Consider the following 24,622-nt stretch of genomic DNA (forward strand, 5'->3'; position numbering starts at 1 on the left):
GGATCCAGCACTGCCATGAGCTGTGGTGTAAGTTGTAGATGCAGCTTAGATCCTGCATTGCTGTGGCTGTGGCGTAGGCTGGAAGCTACAGTTCTAATTCGACCCCTAGCCTGGAAATCTCCATATGCTGTGGGTGCAGCCCTAAAAAAAGAGACAAAAAAAATTTTTTTTCAAATTCTGAATCCTTACCCTAAAAACAAAAATAGCTAATCTATAAAACAATTAGAAGCAAAACAAAATACCTGGTAACCTGCCATATCGACCAGATATATGCTTCAGAATCACTTTCCCTCTTGTGGGTTTACTACTGTTACTAAAAATTTCCCAATTAAAGTTGTATATCCAAAGTTTTGGGGGTGTGGTTTTTTTGCTTGTTTATTTGTTTGTTTGTTTGCTTTTTAGGGCCAAACCTGCGGCATATGGAAGTTCCCAGGCTAGGGGTCAAATTGGAGCTACAGCTACCAGCCACAGCCACAGTAATGCAAGATCTGAGCTGCAACGCTGGATCCTTAATCCACTGAGCAAGGCCAGGGATGGAACTGGCAACCTCATGGCTACTAGTTGGATTAGTTTCCCGAGTCACTACAGGAACTCCCCTAAGGTTGTAAAACATATTAAAAACATATAAACACCTTTTATAAATATTCCCTCTGAAAATTTGGAAAATAGAAAATATACAAAGGAGAAAACTATAATACCCATAGTTCCAGTGGTGAAGAAATGCTGTAAACATTATTTTATAGCTTTTTGGCTTTTTATAGACATGTACACAGGTTTATATATTTATGAGATCATACTACATATACTGTTCTATAACCTATTTCTTTTAATAATTCACCATGAGCATTTAGTCATCGAGTCCTCCAAAATAGCATTTTTAATGTCTTTATAGCACTCCATCATATGTCTTGTGTTATTTATACAATCTAGAACTCTTTTTTTGAAAAAAATGTCTTTGTTGTTCCTATTTATTTGCTTGTAAATAATACATTCTTGTATATATACACAACTCTAAAACCAGACAGGATGAAAAATGTAAAAGAGGTATAGGTAGTGTAAGAGAAAGGGAGAGTCGTGGACAATAAGGAAGAGAATGGCCTTGGGAGGATAAGGAGGATTTTCTTCACCAGCCCCATCAATAAATATTAGCCATCAAGTTAGTTGTGTGAAGGGATGGGGCAAGCATGCAAAAAGTAAACACTGCGAACAGAGGCATAGGTCAATTACCAAGTTGTGTCTGGGAAATGGCCAGTGTACCTGGTTTCACGACGGTAATAGAAAAAAGGATGATGATGAAGGTGATAATAAAGGTAATTAGTACTTACAACGCACCAGGCACAAATCTAAGCACTTTACGTATATTAACAATGCAACCCTCACCACACCCCTCTGAGAAGAGTCCTGTTAGTATCCACATTTTAGAAGTGAGGAAGCAAATACCGACGAGGACAATTATTGCATGAGATCACAAGGCTAGATGTAAAGCAGGGTTCAAATCCAGCCAGCCTGGCTCCTGCAGTGTGATGCCTGCCTCCCTCCTCTGCGGAGTGGGTGGAGCATTGGTGAGAGTCGCTTAGGAAAAGAACACATCCTTCACAGGCCTGGATTCAAAGACCCATCTATTAGTGATATCAATCTCAATCTCTAGACTTATAAATTGAAGACAAGACCACCTGCCTTGGTGCACTGTAACGACTGGATAGTGTGCGTAAGGAGCCTAATACACAACTAGAAGAAGGGTCTTGAAATGCCAGGTTTGGGAATACTTGTCTAATTCAGTATATGCTCTTAAAGGCCTGCAAAAGATGGGATCACAGCTGAGCTCTAAGAACCATTGGAAAGTTTATTGGATACACAGGCTCTTAATTGGAATGTCCTAGACCTTTAAGAGAACTTCAGAATCCTCGATTTATCTTGTCAAAAATTGTACCATAGGAGTTCCTACTGTGGCGCAGTGGGTTAAGAATCCCACTGTGGCGGTTTGGGTTGCTGTGGAGGTGTGCGTTTGATCCCTGGCCTAGCACAGTGGGTTAAAGGATCCACTGTTGCTACAGCTATGGCATAGGCTGGCAGCTGCTGCTCAGATTCACTCCCTGGCCCAGAAACTTCCATATGCCACAGGTGTGGCCGTTAAAAAAAATTACACTATATCATATGGGAATTCATCCTACAGAAATAGATATGTACCAAAGATAAATTACATAAAGGTACAAAAGATAAAGATAAAGATACATCCTACTTGCTTCCTTACTGAACGAAGGCTTGTTGAGGGCAGAGACTGTCCTGGGAAACCTCACACACATAGTGTGGAGGACACTGCGGGGTAGAGCCAGAGAGTCCACGTTTAATCCCAGATCTGCCCCTTTACTATACTGTGCATTATTTGATTTCTCAGTATCCCAACTTTTTCATCTGTAAAATGGACATGATAATAAGACCCACTTTGTAGGTTTGTTGGAGAATCAAATGCAAAAATATATGTAATTTGCTTGGAATTGCATCTGGCAAGAGAGTTCATGTCCCCTTCTGGAGCCATTAAATAATGAGTCTGATTCTCCCCACCATCTCTCATTCCCATCCTAACTTCTTTCACTGGTGGCATCAATTGTCATTCTGCACAATTCCCCACCTGACAGCACGAATGCAAATTTGGAGAGAAAAATCACAGGGAGAGGGCTTGCTGTGCCCAGGGATGTTAACATCTGTTTCTGTGGAGTTGCTCCTTTTGCTTGAAAGCCCATCACAGCCTGGCTAATGCAAGGAGCCGCGGTCCTGACAGGCACCACCAGCAAGAAACCCAGAGGCTCTGAAAATCCTAATATAAATGTGTGTGGCTTACATCTAGCAGGGTTGGGGAAATGAAGTGTTTAAAAATGAAAAGACCTGATGCCTTGTGGGTAAAATGAGAGGCATCCCTTCACAGGTATGCTTAGTACCCCTCACCCCCTGGTGCCAGATGCTGGAGGCTTGGAATTACCCACAACAACAATCCTTATTTATTTATTTATTTATTTATTGTCTTTTTGCTATTTCTTGGGCCGCTCCCGCGGGATATGGAGGTTCCCAGGCTAGGGGTCGAATCGGAGCTGTAGCCACCGGCCTACACCACAGCCACAGCAACACGGGATCCGAGCCACGTCTGCAACCTACACCACAGCTCCGACAACGCCAGATCGTTAACCCACTAAGCAAGGGCAGGGACCGAACCCGCAACCTCATGGTTCCTAGTCAGATTCGTTAACCACTGCGCCACGACGGGAACTCCAACAATCCTTTTAAATTGACGTGGTTATTTGCAAACAAGGTTCCTGCTGTCACCTTTAAATACACTGAGGCCAAAAGAGATGCACTGCTTTGTCACAGTGCCTTTTCTCCTTTCTGCCTGTGGTTGTGATCTTAAGTTTCTCCATCTTAAGTTTCTCCAATGCTTGAATGGAGAGTGAAGAGAGAGGTTGGTTCAGACAGAGGATTCTAGGGATTCTGCAGACCTCCGACTGGTCTCTAGAGGGGAAAGTCTCACCAACCAAGGACACGGGAGACTGCGTTGCAAAGAAGGCCACCGACTACAACCAGGAACTGAGAGCAGGAGGTATGTGTATAGACAGAAACACTTGGAGTCGCTGTGAAGGACATGTCCTCCCTGGAAAGTTACCTGAAATAGTAACTGGGAGATTAAGTAGAGAATCAGAGCAAAGGCAGTTTTGTAGGTTATTTTATCCAGTCTTGGGAAGACCATGGAGAGTGGTCTCAGTGCTGCCCCAGTTTACTGTTGAAGGAACAAGAATTGCTCACCTTTCCTTCATTTGTTTGAATTTAAAAAAAAAATTTTTTTTTTAATTTTTTGCTTTTTAAGGCCACATGTACGGCATATGGATGTTCACAGGCTAGGGGACGAATTGGAGCTGCAGCTGCCAGCCTACGCCACAGCCACAGCAATGCCAGATCTGAGCCACATCTGTGACCTACACACCACAGCTCACGGCAACGCTAGATACTTAACCCACCAAGCCAGGCCAGGGATCAAACCTGCATCCTCATGGATACTAGTCAGGTTCATTACCACTGAGCCCCAGTAGGAACTCCTTAAATTTTTCTTATAGTTGATTTACAATGTTCTGTCAATTTCTTCTGTACAGCAAAGTGACCCAGTTATACATATAAAGACATTCTTTTCTTTTAAATTCAGAGTCTCTCTTTCTCCCCATCAGACAGTCCTAGACAGACACAAATTCTTTGCTCCTGAGTTTTCTTTTTCTAAACTCCATGTAAATCACCACCCCATAGTTGGCATTTACCATAAACACGCTGTAATGACCAAGATTACTGATGTCAACAGAAAAAAAAAAAATGCCCAACCTAAAAGTTGTGAACAAAACTGAGGACTTAAGCCCCGGACATAGCTTTTCAGGTTGCACTGAGGGACCCACCTAAAAGATGAGGGGGAAGCCAGGACAAACAGGGGTTGCAACAAAGACCAGGTAGTTAGAACATCAAAAGATTATTGTCAGGAGTTCCCTTGTGGTGCAGCAGGTTAAAGATCTGGCATTGTCACTGCAGTGGCCTGGGTCCCTGCTGTAGCTCAGCCTCAATTCCTGGCCCAGGAACTTCAACATGCCACAGGCATGGCCAAAACAACAAAAACAAAATTACTGTTAATTAAAGAAAACCAGGCGTTCCTGTTGTGATGCAGGTTTGATCCCTGGCCTTGCTCAGTGGGTTAAGGATCCGGCATTGCTGTGAGCTGTGGTGTAGGTCGCAGATGCAGCTTGGATCTGGCATTGCTGTGGCTGTGACGTAGGCTGGCAGGTGTAGCTCTGATAAGACCCCTAGACTGAACCTCCATATGCCATGGGTGCGGCCCTAAAAAGCAAAAGCAAAAGAAAACCAGACATTTCAGACATCTCAGGCTAAGGAATTTAGTGGTTTTCTTTTGTGGGAAGATGCAAGGTCTGGGCTCACTGACATCATTCCTTTGACGTACAACTCAGCTCTCCAGGGCCAATGTCCTATGCCTTTTATCCTGAGCTTCCCAAGGTGCATTACTGGGGTGGCTGCAGCAGGTGACTGCTAGATGGGGGGCATCCTGTTTCCATCTTGAGTTTCCTCAGGGCTCACTGTTGGGGCAGCTGGAATGTGATGGCTTAATGGCTTGAATATCCTTTATTTACTGATATGGTGGCAACATATTTTCATTGACACTTTCTATCATATACAAATTCATAAACTGACTTTAGGTGATATTATTTATCCCGTTCTCCATTATAGGTGTTCACCTTGTATGGTGTTTCTCCATGCTGTTACTATACCCAGAATCTTTTTCTAGACTGTGACATTGGGACCCATATGGTGCTCTTTAGAATTAGAAAGCACTATTAGAACTCAAATCGAGGAGCAGAGAAACAGAAATGGACAGCATAGGTAACAATAAGAAAGGATGATGGAGGAAGGATGAATAGACAGATCATTGGCTATATTGTTGGGAAAATGAGCCAGGATTCACACTCACACATGAAAGGAATTTGGAAGACAGAATATCCCAAGAGTGAATAAATCCTTGGTGTGGGACAAAAGTGGCCAACCTGCTAGCTGTAATTAGTAATCCCAGGGTTTCCAACCTCAGAGGCCACCTGCTGCATCAATGAATTCCCAAGGGTTTCTTTAGAAAACAGTTCAGAACTATGCATCATTTAGCCCCAAATCCCTATCTTATTTCTTACCATAGAGAACTGGGCTGTGAAAACTCCTTTAGCCCCTCTAGACCATGACATAATTGCAGGTTCCATGTCTCCTTTCTCCAGGAAAGTGCCCTTGTTTCTAGATGGTTTCTAAAGAGAAGAGAGGAAGCGCTTCTGCAGAGTAAGGATCTCAAAATTCTTCTCCATAACAGAAGATCTAACACTGGCAAAATTTTCCAAAATCAATGTTTCAGAATTCTAGAAATTATCAAAAGGCTTGCAACAATCCAAAAAAAAATTATTCAAGAAAAACACATGATACACCTAAGGATGACCTGACCCCCTTGCTGTACAGTGGGAAAATAATAATAATAAAAAAAAAACACATGAATATCAGTAAGAACAATGAGCTTTGTTGTATTTTCACTTATCCTAATTTCATTCCTCTCTCCCTAGCTTCACGTTAGCCTTGAAAACCAATAGCCTCACAATACAGTAACTGTGAAAATCTTCAACCTAACAACTACTGGAGGGGGGATAATGGGCTTGGAACTCTTCCTAAGACTTATCCCCAGAGAATTATCACTATTTAACAGTTTGACAGCTGACTGAAAAGCTCCATTCTCAGGACTTGTCTTTATTTGACCTGACTCAGTGCAAGCAATCCTACCCCCAGGGTATTTGTCAAAAATAATCAGTAGCAATTATTTAACATCTCAGCTGCCTGAGGCAGAATACCAGTTGGGGCTGACAATAGGCTGAAAAAAAAAAAAAACTTAAAAAGGAAAACCTGGAGGAGTTCCCATCCTGACCCAGCAGAAACAAATCTGACTAGTATCTATGAGGACGCAAGTTCTATCCCTGGCCTCATTCAGTGGGTTAAGGATCCAGTGTTGCCATGAGCTGTGGTGTAGCTTGCAAATGTGGCTCAGATCTGGCATTGCTGTGGCTGTGGTTTAGGCCAGCAGCTGCAGCTCCGGTTCAACCCCTAGCCTGGGAACTTCCAAATGCTAAGGGTGCAGCCCTAAAAACACACACACACACAAAAAAAAAAAGAAAGAAAGAAAGAAAAAAGAAAATCTGGAGAATAGTACATCTGTAGGGGGAATAATCCTCAGATTAAAATATTCCAACATAATCCTGAGACTCTAGAAGGCCACACACAAGTACAGGGTTATGTGCATGCCCCAGAATGACCTGCGAAGACCCTAAATTACTTCTGGCTGACCTTCCAAATTTGCGCAAGCAAAAAATGAAGACTATAAGGAAGAGTTGTAAACTGCTTCCCAGTACTATTGATGGCATACCTCAACACACACACACACACACACACACACACACACACACACACACACACACGCACATACACAAAACCTCCTGCCAAACACTAGGAGACACTGACTCAAAGTATTTAAAGAAATCTCTGTCTAACCATTAGCTGACTACCAAGTCAAATGAGCAGAGATTTCAATGGCTGCACATAACAAAGAACACAGGTTTTATACATATATTCCAGGGAAATGACTAAACAAACAGCAAAAACTAACAGGAACAACAAACTCTGGAGAATAGGGTGATTTTATTTCTAGAATTACCATGTTATATTATTTAATGTCCAATTTCAAACAAAAAAATTACGAGACATGAGGAGAAACAGGAAAGTGTGGCCCATATATAGTTAAAATAAGCTCAGAAAGAATATTTAAGAAATAATGGCCAAATACTTCTCAAACTTGATGAAAAACATTAATCTGCATATCTAAGAGGTTCAATAAAGTACAAAAAGGATATATTAAAAAGAGCCACACCCAGACACACCACGGTCAATTTGTCAAAAGACAAGATAAAGTGAGTTCCCACTGTGGTGTAGTGGGTTAAGGATCCAGTGTCACTGCCACTATGGCATAGGTTGCAGGTGAGGCTTAGATTTGATCATTGTCATGAGAACTTACATATGCTGCAAATGTGGCCATAAAAAAGAGAGAGGGGGTGATCCATATACTAGGGATCTCCAATAAGATTCACAGCTGAATTCTATCAGAAAACATGAAAGCCAAAAGGTAGTAGAATAACATATTCAAAGTGCTGAAAGAGGAGTTCCTATAGTGGCTCAGCAGTAATGAACCCAACTAATATCCATGAGGTTGCGGATTCAATCCCTTGCCCTAGTCAGAGGTTTAAGAATCTAGCATTGCCATGAGCTGCAGTGTAGGTCTAAGACATAGCTCAGATCTGGCATTGCTATGGCCATGACTGAAGCTCCAGTTTGATCCCTGGCCTGAGAAAATCCATATGCTGCAGGTGTGGCCCTAAATAAATAAAAAAAAAAAGTGCTGAAAGAAAAGTAATCAAGAATTCTATATCCAGCAAGACTATCTTTCATAAAACAAAGGAGAAATTTAAGATATTTCCAGAAAAACAAAAACTGAGATAAATCATCACTAGCAGACTGGATCTACAAGAAATAGTAAAGGGAGTCCTTCAGGCTGAAATGAGAGGACTCTAGACAATAACTTGAATCCGCAGAAAGGAATCAACCATGAAAGTATGAATGTATTTTGTTTGTAACTCTCTTCTCCTCCCTGACTTTTGAAAAAGCTGAACAAGGCAAAAATTATAAAACTGTGTTGATAGGCTTATAATGTATTAGGATTTTTTTTTTTTAAAGGCAAGGCCAAAGGGCCTGGGCCAGGCCAGGGAGGTGAGCGGGAGTGCAAAACAAGTGGCCACACCTGCGGCATATGGAAGTTCCCAGGCTGGGGTCGAGCCATAGCCACTGTAGAAGCAACACCGAGTAGTTATGTTGTGAGCCACATGGGAAGTCCTGTATTAGGATTTAATTTATGTTATAATAGTACAAAGGACTATTATTATAATGGGGGACACAAAGCTATACTGGAACAAAGTTTTTGTATATTATTGATATTAAGCCAATTTTGATATGAACCATATTGTTTTAAGGTGTTAATTATAATTACTAGGGAAACCACTAAGAAAATAACTAAAAATATGGTAAAAGAATGAAATAAGAATGATACATTGGAAAATATCTAACTAAAAAAGAAGGTAGAGAGACAGGATTAAGATGGCAGAATAAAAGGACTGGAGCTCACCTTCTCTCATAAAAATAACAAAATTACAACCAAATGCTGAACAACCTTCAACCAAATGGGCTGGAAAATTTCAAAAAAGATACCCTACTCCAGAAGACAAAGAGGAGGTCACATCAAGACAGTAGAAGGGGCAATTACATGATATAAGCAACCACATACCTGCTGGGTGGGCAGCCCAGTCTGGAAAGTAACTGCATCACAGAGATTCACTTCAGGAGTGAGAGCTCTGAGCCCATGTAAGGTCCCCAAGCCTGGGGATCTGTAATTGGGAGAAAGAGCCCCTGGAGCATCTGGCATTGAAGGTCAGTGGGGCTTGTGTGTGGGAGCTACACAGGACTGGGGGAAATGGAGACCCCATTCTTGAAAGGTACACAGGCTTTCATGTGCACTGGGTCCCAGGGCAAAGAAAAGTCTCCACAGGAATCTGGGTTGGACCTGACTGCAGTTCTTGGAGGATCTCCTGGGAAAACAGGGGTGAATGTGGCTCATTGTGGGGGAAAAACATTGAAAGCAAAGGTCTTGGGAATATTCATCAGTGTATGTTCCTCTAGATGTGGCCATATGGGGAATATCTGACCCCACCTATCAGCACTGAGAAGCCCCAGGACAAAAAATAATCCAGGTGGGATCACAGCCCTGCCCCTCAGTAAATAGGATGCCTAAAGATCCCCGCCCCCCAGGCACACAGTTGCCTCTAATCTCAGCTAGAGACAAAGCCCCACCCACCAGAGGGATAGGAATCAGCCCCACCTACCAGTGGGCAGGCATCAGTCCCTCCCATCAGGAAGCCTACAGCAAGGCCTGTATCAAATTCAGCCACAAGGGAGGCAGACACCAGAAGTAAGAGAGGCTACAACTCTATTATCTGTAAAAAGGTCACCACACTAAAAACCTATAAAAATAAAAAGACAGAGAACTATAATTCAGATAAGGTAGCAAGGAAAAAAACCCAGAAAAACAGCTAAGTGATGTGGAGATTATCAGCCTCCAGGAAAAAGACTTTAGACTGATGATAGTGAAGATGATGTAAGACACTGGATATAAAGTTGAGGCAAAGATTGAAAATTGACAGCAAATACTGAGCAAAGAAACACAAGATTTAAAACTTAAGCAAGAAGAGATGCAAAATACAATAACTGAAATAAGAAATTCATTAGAAGCAGACAACAGCAGAATACAGGAGTCAGAAGAATGAATAAGTGAGGTGGAGGACAGACTAGTGAAAATCAATGATGTGGAACAGAAAAGAGAAAAAAAGATTGAAAAGAAATGAAGACAGTCTCAGAGAACGCTGGGACAATGTTAAACACATCAACATCTATATTATGGGGTGCCAGAAGGAGAAGAGGGAGAGAAAGGGACAGAAAAATATTCAAAGGGATAATAGCTGAAAACTTCCCTAACATGGGAAAGAAACTACTCGCTTGAATCCAGGATGCACAATGAGTACCATATAAAATAAACCCAAGGAGGAAAACCCCAAGACACATATTAATCAAACTGACCAAAGTTAAAGACAAAGAGAAAATATTGAAAGCAGCTAGGGAAAAGAAACTAACACACAAGGGAACCCCAATAAGGTTATCAGAAGATTTTTCAGCAGAAACTCTGCAGGCCAGAAGGGAGTGGCATGACATACTTAACATGATGAAAGGAAAAAACCTCCAACCAAGATTACTCTACCCAGCAAGGCTTTCATTCAGATTTGAAGGAGAAATCAAAAGTTTTGCAGATAAGCAAAAGCTAAGAGAATTCAGCAACACTAAACCAGCTTTACAACAAATACTAAAGGAACTTCTCTAGGCAGAGAAGAAAAGGCCACAACTAGAAATAAAAACTACAAATGACAAGGAACACCAGTAAAGGCATATATACAGTAAAGGTAGGGAATCATCCATGCACAAATACACTACCAAAATCAGAAATCATGAGAAGAGGAGGGTGCAAATGCAGAACAATGTAGATGCACTTGCAAATATGTATGCATATATACATATACATATATACATATACATATACATATATACATATACATATATATATATATTATATCTAACTTCAGGGTAACTGCAAGCAAAAATCTACAATAGATACACATGCAAATAAGAAAAATCAACAATAAGACAACACTAAAGATAATCATCAAACCACAAGAGGAGAGAACAAGAGAGGGAAAAAAAAGAGCAACAAAAACAAATCCAAAACAATTAATAAAATGCCAATAAGAACATACATATCAATAATTACCTTAAATGTAAATAGACTAAATGCTCCAACCAAAAGACATAGACTGGCTGAATGGATACAAAAACAAGACCCATATGCATGCTGTCTTCAAGAGACCCACTTCATTTCTAGGGACACATACAAATTGAAAGTGAGAGGATGGAAGGAAATACTCCATGCAAGTGGGAATCAAAAGAAAGCTGGAATAGCAATACTCATATCAGACAAAATAGACCTTAAAGAATATTATAAGAGACAAAGAAGGACATTACATAATGATCAAAGGATCAACCCAAGAAGAAGATATAACAATTTTAAATATATATGCACCTAACATCGGATCACCTCAATATATAGGGCAACTGCTAAAAACCTTAAAAGGAGAAATTGACAATAACGCAATAATAGCAGGGGAGTTTAACACCCCACTTACAGTAATGGACAGACATCCAGGCAGGAAATCAACAAGGGAACACAGGACCTAAATGAAGCATTAGACCAGATGATCTTAATAGATATTTATAGGACATTCCATCCAAAGCAGCAGAATACACATTCTTCTCAAGAGCACATGGAACATTCTCTAGGATTGATCATATCCTGGGCCACAAATCAAGCCTTGGTAACTTTAAGACAATTGAAACTTTATCAGGCATCTTTTCTGACCACAAAGTTATACAAATGGAAATCAACAACAAGAAAAAAAAAAACCTGAAAAAAACCACAAAAATGTGGAGACTAAACAACATGCTACAAAAAAACCAATGGATCACTGAAGAAATCAAAGAGGAAATTTAAAATTACCTAGAAGCAAATGACAACAAAGATGCAACACTCCAAAACCTATGGGATGCAGCAAAAGCAGTTCTAAGAGGGAAGTTTATAGCAATACAAGCCTATGTCAGGAAACAAGAAAAAGCTCAAATAAACAAGTTAACTTTATGTCTAAAGCAGCTAGAGAGAGAACAGACAAAACCTGAAGTTAGCAGAAGGAAAGAAATCTTAAAGATCAGAGCAGAAATCAATGAAATAGAAACACAGAAAACCATAGAAAAGATCAATGAAACGAAAAGCTGGTTCTTTGAAAAGATCAACAAAATTGATAAACCCCTAGCCAGACTTACCAAGCAAAGAGAGAGGACTCAAATCAATAAAATTAGAAATGAAAAAGAAGTAACAACGGACACCACAGAAATACAAAGGATCATAAGAGACTACTACATGCAACTATATGCCAATAAAATGGACAACCTAGAAGAAATGGACAAATTCTTAGAAAAGTACAATCCTCCAAGACTAAATTAAGATGAAATAGAAAAGATGAATGGACCAGTCACAAGTACTGAAATTGAAACTGTGATTTAAAAACTTCCAACAAACAAAAGTCCAGGACCAGATGGCTTCACAGGTGAATTCTATAAGACATTATAAATCAGTTCAAAAACCTTTTCTAATTTTATTTTTTTAATACTTATGCCTTTATTTTTCTTGTCTATTGCACAGTACAAGATTGAATAGAATAAGTGGGAGTACACATGCTTGGTTTATTCCTGATATTGCCATAGCTTGAACACCACCTCTGCTTATATCACTCAGGGTTTTTACCATCCCCTCAGTGCCTCTCCATAATAACCTCCACAAAGGGAAACGTAAGGGTCATGGGCAGCAGGTCCTCTGCCAACTCATTTATTTTACTTTTTTTATTTTTTTGTCTTTTTGCCTTTTCTAGGGCCACACCCATGGAATATAGAGGTTCCCAGGCTAGGGGTCTAATTGGAGCTGTAGCCGCCAGCCTACACCAGAGCCACAGCAACACAGGATCCAAGCCGCATCTGCAACCTACACTACAGCTCACGGCAACACCGGATCCTTAACCCATTGAGCAAGGCCAGGGATTGAACCTGCAACCTCATGGTTCCTAGTCGGATTTGTTAACCACTGAGCCACGACAGGAACTCCTGCCAACCCATTTAGACTCCAGACTCCAGAATTCATGGCCAGCACCTAGGCCAGGGATCCAACCAAACTGTCCAGGCCTTAATTACTCTTCAGGGTGGATAAGGCTCAGCCCAGGACCAGAGCCTCATCCTGCGGGCCTGGGTGGATGGAGGAGAAACATGTGGAGTTCAAGAAGCTATTTGATATTTCCTAAGTGCTCTAACCAGAGTCAGTTTCACTGCACATTACCTAGGAGTCCAGAAAGTAATGCTTTGTCTATACCTGGTTCTTCTTCTTCTTCTTCTTCTTCTTCTTTTTTTTTTTTTTTTTTTTTTTTTTTTTGCTTTTTAGGGCTGCACCTGTGACATGTGGAAGTTCGCAGGCTAGAAGTTGTGCAGCTGCCAGCCACAGCAATGCCAGATCTGGGCAGCATCTGTGAGCAACATGGCATTGTAAATCAACTAAAAGAACCTGTGCCACAGCAGCAACACTGGATCCTTAACCCACTGAGCGAGGTCAGGGATTAAACCCCCATCCTCATGGATACTACTAGGGTTTGTTACTGCTGAGCCACAATGGGAACTCCTTATACCTGATTCTTGATGGTATCTTTTTTTGTTTTTTGGGTTTTTTTGGCCACGCCTATGGCATATGGAAGTTCCCTAGGCCAGAGATCAAATCTGAGCCGCAGCTGCCAGCTACACCACAGCTGCAGCAGGGATTGAACCCACACTGCTGCAGAGAAAACATCAAATCCTTAATTCACTGTGCCATATCAGGAACTCCTTTTTTTTTTTAAGTTGATTTGTAATCTTGTGTTACTTTCAGGTATACAGCAAAGTGATTCAGTTGTACATATATTTTCTGATTCTTTTCAATTACAGGTTATGAGATATTGAATATAGTTCCCTGTGCTAAACAGTACATTTTATTGTCTATTTTATATGTAGTGGCGTGTATCTATTAATCTCATACTCCTAATTTATCCCTCCCTCTCTTTCCCTTTTGATAACCATAAATTGGTTTTTTATGTCTGTGAGATTATTTGTTTTATAAATAAATACATTTGTATCATTTTTTTTAACAACAACAAAAAAAGGTAGCAATGAAGGAATAGAAGACCAAATAAGACATAAAACAAGAGTTCTCTTGTGGTGCAGCAGGTTAAGGATCAAGTATTGTCATTGCTGTAGCTCAAGTTGCTGCTGTGGCACAGGTTCAATCCCTGGCCTGGGAACTTCCACATGCCATGGAGAGAAACCCACCCCCCCAAAAAATAAAATAAAAACATAAGATATACCAAAAGCAATAGCAAAATGGCAGATGTAAACCCTACCTCATCAGTAATTACAGTGGAGTAAACATTCTCATCAAAGGGCAGAGATGATCAGCAGCATAGTTTTTTATTCTATTTTATTTTTATTTTGTCTTTTTGCCGTTTCTAGGGCTGCTCCCGCGGCATATGGAGGTTCCCAGGCTAGGGGTCGAATCGGAGCTGTAGCCACCAGCCTACACCAGAGCCACAGCAATGCGGGATCTGAGCCATGTCTGCAAGCTACACCACAGCTCACGGCAACACCAGATCCTTAACCCATTGAGCAAGGCCAGGGATTGAACCCACAACCTCATGGTTCCTAGTCGGATTTGTTAACCACTGAGCCACGATGGGAACTCCAGCATAGTTTTTTAAATATCATTCAACTATATATGCTATCTACAAGAGACACTTTATTTATTTATTTTTTTTTTAAATTTTTTTTGGTTTTGTCTTTTTGCCATTTCTTGGGCCGCTCCCGCGGCATATGGAGGTTCCCAGGCTAGGGGTCGAATCGGAGCTATAGCCACTGGCCTACACCAGAGCCACAGCAACGCGGGATCCGAGCCACATTTGTGACCTACGCCACAGCTCACGGCAACGCCGGATCCTTAACCCACTGAGCAAGGGCAGGGATCGAACCCACAACCTCATGGTTCCTAGTCGGATTCGTTAACCACTGCGCCACGACAGGAACTCCAAGAGACACTTTAGATTCAAGACACAATAGGTTGAAAGTAAAAGAATGAAAAAAGACATGTCATACCTTAGTACAAATAGTACCCCAAAGGGAAATGGAAGAGAGACAAAAATACAGACAAAACAGATTAAGACAAAAATCGTTACTAGAAGCAAAGGACATTTTGTAATGATAAGAGGAACAATCCATCAGAAAGATAATAGCAATTATAAACCTGTATGAACATAACAAGAGAGTCCTAAAATACATAAAGGAAAAATGACAGAATTAAAAGGAGAAATAAACAATTCAACAATAATAGTTGATTTCAATACCCTACATTCAATTATGGATAGATCAACTAGGCAGGAGATTAGCAACAAAGAAATAAATACCAATCCTTTTCAAACTTTCAAAAAGAGAAGAGGTAGAAACACTTCCAAACTCATTTTACAAGCTTAGCACTACCCTGATACCAAAACCAAACAAAGACACCACAAGAAAAGAAAATTGTAGATTGATATCCCTGATGAGAATAAATGCAAAAATCCTCAACAAAATATTAGCAAATAAATTCAGTACTATATTAAAAGGATCATATACCATGAGCAAGGGGGATTCATTCCAGAGATGCAAGGATGGTTTGTTTCTGCAAACAAAAAAATGCCATACACCATATTAACAAATAAAATGAATAATGAAAAATCATATGATCATCCCAGTAGTTATGGAAAAAACACATGACAAAATTCAACATCTATTTATGATTTTTTTTTGTCTTTTTTTTTTTTTTGCCTTTTCTAGGGCCACTCCTGTGGCATATGGAGGTTCCCAGGCTAGGGGTCTATCGGAGCTGTAGCCACCGGCCTACACCAGAGCCACAGCAATGCAGGATCCAAGCCGAGTCTGCAACCTACACCACAGCTCACAGCAACACCGGATCCTTAACCCACTGAGCAAGGCCAGGGATTGAACCTGCAACCTCATGATTCCTAGTCAGATTCACCAACCACTGATCCACGACGGGAACTCCTATTTATGATTTTTAAAAAACCTCTCAACAAACTGGGTATAGAAGGAATGCACCTCCACATAAATAAAATCCATTTTACTTGTAAGAGCCAACATCTTAATATTGAAAAGCTGACCTTTTGCTTTAAGATCAGGAACAAGACAAGGATGATGCCCATTCTAGTCACTTTTTGTTTGTTTGTTTGTTGTTTTTAGGGCCACACCAGCGGGATATGGAGGTTCCCAGGCTAGGGGCAGAATCGCAGTTGTAGCTTCCAGATCTGAGCTGCCTCTGGAACCAACACCAGATCCTTATTCCACTGAGCAAGGCCAGGGATTGAACCTGCATCCTCATGGATGCTAGTCAGATTCATTTCCACTGAGCCACAAGGGGAACTCCTCTAATCACTTTTATTTAACACAGTATTGTAAGTCCTAGCCAGATCACCTAGGCAAGAAAAAGAGTTAAAAGGCATCCAAATAAGAAAGGAAAAAGTAAATCTGTCTCTGTTTATAGATGACATATTAAATATAGAAAATGCTAAAAAAAAACCTCATCAAAAAACTGTTGGAACAAACAAATTCAGTAAGGTTGCAGGATACAAAATTACTACATTAAAAATGGGTTAGATTTCTATACACTAAAAATGAACTATCAAATCAGAAAGGGAAATTAAGAAAACAATCCCATTTACAATTATATCAAAAATAATTAAATACCTAGGAATACTTTTTTTTTCTTGGCTTTCTGTATTTTTAGGGCTGCACCTGCAGTATGTGGAAGTTCCCAGACTAGGGGTCAAATCGGAGCTGCAGCTGCCAGCCTACACCATAGTCACAACAAAGCCAGATCCGAGTCGTGTCTGCGACCTATGCCACAGCTCATGGCAACCCCGGATCCTCAACCTACTAAGCAAGGCCGGAGATCAAACCCTCAACCTCATGGTTCCTAGTCAGATTCGTTTCCACTGTGCCACAAGGGGAGCTCCCTAGGAATACTTTTAATCAATGAGGTGAAAGGCCTTTACACTAAAAACTATTTGATATTGATGAAAGAAACTGAAGAAGATACAAATAAATGGAAAGATTTTCCTCTTTCATGGATTGGAAGAATTACTTTTGTTAACATATTATAACTATACTACCCAAAGCAATCTACAGATGCAATGCAATTCCTATTAGTATTTCAATGACATTTTTCACAGAAAAAGAACTACCTTAAAATTTGAATGGAACCACAAAAGACCCCAAATAGCCAAATCTTGAGAAACTTGAGAAAGAAGAACAAAGCGGGAAGCATGACTCTTTCTGAGAAAGGAAGGGAGGGAGGGAGGAAGGAGGGAAGGAAGGAAAAATGAGTGGAAAGGAGTTCCCGTCGTGGCGCAGTGGTGAACGAATCCGACTAGGAACCATGAGGTTGTGGGTTCGGTCCCTGCCTTTGCTCAGTGGGTTAACGATCCGGCGTTGCCGTGAGCTGTGGTGTAGGTTGTAGCGTTGCTGTGGCTCTGGCGTAGGCTGGTGGCTACAGCTCCGATTCAACCCCTAGCCTGGGAACCTCCATATGCCGCGGGAGCGGCCCAGGAAATAGCAACAACAACAACAACAAAAGACAAAAAGACAAAAAAAAAAAAAAAAAAAGTGGAAGGAAGGAGGAAAGTTGAAGAAAAATAAATGGTGAGCAATAGGAGATTTGTTTTATGTCCCAACATATAATTTATCTTAATGAGATTCCCTTGGGCAATTGAAAAGAATGCATATTTTGCTCTTGTTAGGTGGAGCAGGCTATAAATACAGACTAGGTCAAATCTTTAGTAGTTGTATTATCTAGGGCTGCATGACAGATTACCCCCAAAAAGTTCTGAGAATCGAGAACTTGGGAATGGCTTAGCTAGGTGGTTCTGGCTCAGTGTTTTGCACGGGGTTGCAGCTGAGCTGTTAGGCAGATTCTCTAGGACTTGATTGGGGTTGAAGGACCTCTTCCCCAGCTGTCACATGGCTATTGGCAGAAAGCCTCAGTTCCCTGCCAGGAACTCTCCATAGGGCTCTTCACACACTGGCTTCCCACAGTGAGTAATCTGAGAGACAGAGCATGAGTCTGTAAGACAGAAGCCACAGTTGTTAATAACTAACTTTAGAAGTGACATGCAACATAGGTCTCTCACATCAACACGTGTGATGTGGAGGGGACCACCCAGAGGCAGAAATACCAGAAGACAGGGACCAGACCCACAATTGTGTTGTCCAAGTTTCTATAGGTACCTAATTTTATTGTTGCTATTGTTTTGGCTACTGGTTTGCTCAATTACTGCGAGTGGAATGTTAGCATTTCCAACTGGAACTGTGACTATAACTATCTCTCCTTGCAGGTCTATCATTTTGTTTTATGTATTCTGGAGCTGTGTTTTCAGATGCATACACATTTAGAGCTATTACATCTTCTTAAGGTGCTAACCCCTTTATCATTATAAAAAGTCCTTAACCCTGGTGAAATTTCTGTCTGGGGAATTGGCCTTTGTCTGATAATAACATAATCACTCCTGCTTTCTTTTGTTTACTGTTCTCATCCATTTACCTTTATCCTGTGTATGACTTAATATTTAAAGTGGGGTCACCCACATTCCTTGGCTTGTGATCTCCCCCTCCATTTTCAAAGCCAGCAAGAGAGGGCAGAGTTCCTCTCCCGCTTTCATTTTTCTGCAGCCCGGAAAGGCTCTCCACTTTCAAGGACTGGTGTGGCTGCCCTGGGCCCACCTGGATAATCCAGGATCAGTCTCCCTGACTCAAGGCCCTTAACCTTAAAGACCTGCATCTCTTCTATGAGTTCTCTGTGTGAATAATACGCTCACTTTTTGTCTCTCTGAGGTATGAGCAAACCACTGCACAGCTGCATGCTTAGCTTACCTGCACTTGGAATTCAATAGCCTCAGCTCTAGGGAGACCTTTAAAAAGTTATAATTTTGCAGATTATCTGATTTCTCTCAGCAGGGTAGGAGCACCGTGATCTTGCAGTGTTCTGCATCCTAAGTAGCAGAGGAAACTCTACTCTATATTTAATAAAAACATTTTTAGAGAAATGAGGGGGGAAAAAAGAAAAGAAACGACATTATTGACTGCAAGGTGAGCCAGGGTAAATGCTAATCACATAACTGAGAAGTTGGTTACAAGGCATTCAAATGCATAAAGAGAAAAGACTTGTAGCCTTTAAAAAAAATTTTATTTAAAAAATTTAAGGCTGATAAACAAAAATATAATTCCTGGTTAAACTGTCCCAAGGCCCTCTCAAAGACTGACATATTTGATACCATCTGGTAAGCAAGATAAATGGCCTCTGGAGAACCCTTAGCTCAGCTGACCTTCATTATCAGAATTAGCATCAATGATCATAGATTAACACGTCCTTCCACCCCTGTCCCAAGGCGGAGACAAAATGACTCCAGCATCTACTATAAAAGACAATATGCATTAGCAGCTGGCATAAAGTCTGGAGACCAAAGAAGGTAATTTCTCTGAATCCTAACTCTTGCCCCTAAAAGCAGATAAAACATAACTTTCTGATCTAGAAAGGGGAGGTTTTATTTCTGTCATGGAAATAGTTAGAAGGAACCCAAATGGAGCTCCACTCCCCAGGCAAAGTCAACATAAATTGGTTTGTGGACTTATTAAGGCTGGGAGCAGTGCTTTCTACACATACGTAAATAGCACATTTCCCACTCCTTCAAGTCTGGGATGAGCATGTGTGTGGGGAAAACTATGCATTTTTATGGCATCTTTTTCCGTTATTTTTTAATATAGTTAACGGAAATAATTAAGACTCTTATAAAAGACTTTAATTATTATGTAACCTCAAGTCATTTCTACATAGTGTAGACTTTTTTTCTCTTAGAACTTCTGAGGCACTTTTGGGTCAGACAAGGAACAAAGAAACAACATACAAAATTAAAGAGAAGTTTAATCTCTGCAAAGCACACTCCTCTCCCACAATCACAATCAGGGGGCCCAGCTGTCCTGAAACCAGTAAGTGCTTCTCTCTCATTGGTGTGGAAATGTTTGTTTCCTGGCATTTATGCTCGTGGAGAAACTATCTAGCACGGTTCCCTAGAAGTCCTAAGGGATACATGGTCTGAGCAGTGTGTGTTTACACACTTGAGGTCAGCCAAGAATGGGGGTATTTGAGGTCACTTGTGTCTGTGCATAGCGATCAGAGGGAGGATGAGTTTGTTTCCACAGTTGTCTGGCCTTGCAGGGGAGTCCCAGAGGTGTAAAACAAAACAAAAAACAGGAAGAAGATACAAATAAGAATAGTGCATCATTGCATCCCAGTACCACCATGAGGGCTCTGCCTGATGCTGTCCAGAGTACACTGGCTTAGCTGTGACCGCCATGTGTGGTCCAGGGCCATGGAAAGGATATGTCCATGTGAATGAATAAAAGCTAAGCACCAGAACTGCTTGCTCCATGCCAGTCACAGAGAAAGGTCAAGATGTGTCTGAACTCTAACTCAACCCAACAAGACTCACAGTGTCTCCTCACTGGACCAATGCAGAGGCCAGCTCAGAGAGGTTAAGTAACTTGTACAAGGTCGCACAGCTAGTAAGTGGCCAAACAAGGATTCAACCCTATTAAATAAGCCCTGTCTCCTTTCAAGTTACCAATTGCATCCATCCTGAAGAAGTACCTGCCCACTCACATCCCAGGAAGCAGCTCCATCTGACAGGGAGGAAGCAGCAGGTAACTCTGTATCAGCAGCACTGAGTGGGCTAGATTTTGCCCAGGCTATGGTGGAGGTCTCTAATTATGTAGTCTTCATCCATCCTGTTTGAGACACTCTCACTCAATGTTTCTTCAGAAGATGTGAAGTGCTAGCCTTATTCAAACCCTCAGTTAGGAAGTGAAGTTTGGGGAGTTCCTGTTGTGGCTCAGTGGGTTAAGAACTCAGCTAGTATCCATGAGGGTGCAGGTGCAATCCCTGGCCTCGCTCAGTGGATTAAGGATCCAGCATTGCCGTGAGCTATGGTGTAGTATGCAGATGTGGCTTGGATCCCCAGTTGCTGTGGCTGTGGGGTAGACCAGTGTCTGTAGCTCAGATTCAAACCCTAGCCTGGGAACTTTCATGTGCTGCACCTGTGGCCATAAAAAAAAAAAAAAAAAAAAAAAAAGGTGAAGTTTGAGAGTTCTCTCATGACACAGCAGATTAAGAACCTGGTGTTGTCACTGCAGTCATCCTTGGACCTTTACTGAGTCCCACCTCAGTGCCAAGACCTGAGCTAATCTCTGGAGGAGATTTCTTTTTCTTTCTTTTCTTTTTTTTTTTTTTTTTGTCTTTTGTCTTTTTAGTGCCACACCCGTGGCATATGGAGGTTCCCAGGTTAGGGGTTGAACTGGAGCTGTAGCTGCCAGCCTATGCCACAGCCAAAGCAATGCCAGATCCAAGCTGCGTCTGTGACCTACACCACAGTTCAGAGCAATGCCAGATCCTTAACCCACTGAGTGAGGCCAGGGATTGAACCTGCATCCTCATGGATGCTAGTCGGGTTCGTTAACCTCTGAGCCATGATGGGAACTCCTGGAGGAGATTTCTAAACTGATGTGTCAGTAGGAGACAGTGGCAATCATCTGGTGGAAATTTACTAAACATCAGATATCATGTTAAATGCTTGGCACAGATGAGCTGGCAGAACACTGTCACATCATCACAGGATGGATGTTATTGATTCACGATTGTCTTTTTAGGGCCACACCTGTGGCATTTGGAGGTGCCCAGGCTAGGGGTTGAATCAGAGCTGCAGCTGCCAGCCTACACCAAGGCCACAGCAACATGGGATCCAAGGCACAGCTGCTACCTATGCCGAAGCTCATGGCAACACTGAATGCTTAACCCACTGAGGAAGGCCAGGGATCCATCCTGCATTTTCTTGGATACAAATCAGGCTCTTAACCTGCTGAGCCACAGTGGGAACTCCAGGGTGGATATTATTAGTCCCACTTTACACACAAGGGACATGGGGCCTGGGACCTCTGCACTTGCCCACATCCTCAGCAATGTGGTCTGACTAACTGCTGCCTGTGAGTATACCCCATGGGGGCTTCCTGTGATGGAACCACAGTGAACTTCACCCAGATGGGAAGGAAAGCACATGCAAGGTTTCCAGAAATGAGACTCCTAACCTGAGATTGGAAGGCTGTGCCGCAGTTAGCCTGGCCAGGGGCTAGTTAGGGTGAAGATGGTCTGTGCAGAGGAAAAAGGTGAGTCCGCAGTGGGAGTGCTGGTAGGCACACGTTGAGAAGACCCCAGTGTACCTGTGAGGTGTGAGAGATGGTGCCGCAGAGGTGCAAGGGGCCAGGACATGCCCTGAAAGTTTTTAGAAGAGCCCAGGAATTCACTCTCAGGGGTCAAATTCTGTCAAAACTACAAACACACAAGACGATTACTCATCACCTGGCTTTTCAGGTATGAGGGGTTAAATCTTGAAATAAAGGTCTGCCTTAGGCTTAATGGAAAAATCTGAAGTGCTCTGCCTCTGTAGGACCAGATGTTCATCAAATCCCGCTGCCTCTCCCAGCAGCAGTGCTCACCAAGGGGTAGGTCCTGCTGGGGACAGAAAGAGGCAGATGGCAGCCCCTCTCCCACTGCAAATTAACCCAGGCATCACCATGGCAACTCACCCCCTGGGGCCACTACCCAGCCACAGCTGCCTGTTGGTCCGGATGGCATCTCCGTCCTCCTGTTTCTCACCAGTGTGACCAGCAAAGGGAAGGATGGCTGCGTGTCTCTGTTGGCCGCTGTGGCTCATGTAGCCTTTTAATCCAGCTCTGACCGCACCACCCCCTGGAGCCTGCCTCCTACAGAGCACTGCCCCTGAGGGAGAAAGTGTCCCAGACAAGTGCTTGGCCCCTGACACCCAGTGATTCAGAGAGACTGGGGGAGCCAGTCCCCTTGGGTGCTCTCAAGAACTGAGGTCTCCGCTTCTCTGGTCCCTGGACTCCGCCTCCCCCCCCGCCCCCCGCTATCCTGCAGTTGGTCTCCAATTGGTCACATGGGAGGGAAGTCAGCCCCTTCCAGCTCCCACTACTCAAATGCTGTTCTTCACATGGCTCAGGATGACACACCTGTTCTTTTTCTAAGAGCTTTGGTGTACCTGTCTTGTCTGATCTTGTGCAGATGGGGAAATGAGCAGCAGTAAAAGCCCCCACGTCACACTCAGAGCCACCAGAGCCTGTGATCAGCAGCCAGAGAGGCGGTGCTGTCTCCCTGGCTCCTGATCGGGTGCATTTCTTAGCTTCACACAAGGCCACAAGTACATCCTGTTGGGGTGGCTTTGCTTTCAATGAATGACTACCTCTGCGTAGTCAGCCAGTCTGAGGCTAATCCACAGCACATGTAGAACTACCTGTATGTGGCCTCCTTTGGCCACAGAGGCTTCCCCACAAGAGAAACCAGTGTCATTTCCTCTAAGCCCCAGTCAAGGTAAAATGCCTTCCCAACAGCTGGAGAAAGGAACTCACTGAGGTTGGCAGAACCTCTTTCCGCCTCAAAGGCTGAATAACAGAGGAACTGTCAGCAGGGGGCCTGGGGAGAAACCAATGTGGGATGGCTAGAATCAGGGCCACTTTTTCTTGGAGGAACAGAAACACACACAAGGTCACTAGAGCCAGAGATTCATTGTTTACAATATAGAGCAATCTGAGAGAAGCCAATTGTAGGAAGTACAGCCTGGCCTCGAGGGAGGAGGAGGAAAGAAACCTCTCCCTCCCTCCCCCATCATCCCTCTCTGTGCCTGCCCTGCATTCCTCCTGCACGTTGGTTTCCCTGATCACTTGGGGTTTCTGCCCTCCCCGCCGCCAAACGTCAGCCTGCTTACTGCTTTGTCCTTCGAAGGTTCTCTGTAAGCCCTGGCCCATGGGGCCTCTGGGAGTTCTTAGACCCCACAGCAATGACTCAATCCCTGGAATGGGCCAGTCCCATGGCCAGTGCTGGGACACAGGACCTGACTGTTCAGCCAGGGAGGCAGAGCCACCCTCGTCCACTTCTCTGACTCCAGGGGGACTGCCTGGATTTGCCTCTTCCCTCAAGACCAGCTCCTTAGACCTGAGCAAGCACTCAGGTGAGTCTATCCCAGGAGGAAAGGTGAAGCTCCCTTCTAGAAGCCATGGAACCATGTCTGTTAAGGTGTGTTGGGAAGGGGGTTAGAAGGATGGATAGCGATGTGGAAAAGACTAGGACATGGAGTCTATCAGACTGCATCTACTGAGAAGGGGTCAGCTTGAACAGAGATTATATAGTCATTTTAATAGCTGACTTGCTCAGGTAAAGCAAACTCCCTCATTTCCAACAAAACTTACTAGAAAAAAAAAAAAGCCACATTACATTTAATGTCTACTTTTTTTTTTTTTTTTGGCTGCACCTGTAGCAAGTGGAGATTCCTGGGCCAGGGATCAAACCCACACCACGGCAGTGGTCCAGACAACTGCAGTGACAAGGCTGTGATCCTTAATCTGTTGCACCACCAGGGAACTCCATGATGAGTCTACTTTAGATGAAACTCTGAAACTTGGATAATCAAGAGGAATCCTAAACTGGGACTCAGAAAGCCTAGGGCTCAATTCAGGCTCTTCTATATGAATTTCCCATCTGGCAGTCCCTCGGTCTTCATCTAGCTGACTCCCA

General features: G+C 42.6%; 1 protein-coding gene across 14 annotated transcripts in view; it reads right to left on the bottom strand.

The window, feature by feature from the left end:
- URB2 (URB2 ribosome biogenesis homolog) overlaps window positions 1-24,622 on the bottom strand; it is a 107,832-nt gene that overhangs the window by 35,202 nt on the left and 48,008 nt on the right. The gene's annotated exons all lie outside the window — the stretch shown is intronic.

This window comes from Sus scrofa, chromosome 14 (assembly GCF_054392235.1).
Source record: "Sus scrofa isolate SSC_HxYL_T2T_F1_AM1 chromosome 14, Sscrofa_HxYL_maternal_Yorkshire_Landrace_v2.0, whole genome shotgun sequence".
NCBI lineage: Eukaryota > Metazoa > Chordata > Mammalia > Artiodactyla > Suidae > Sus > Sus scrofa.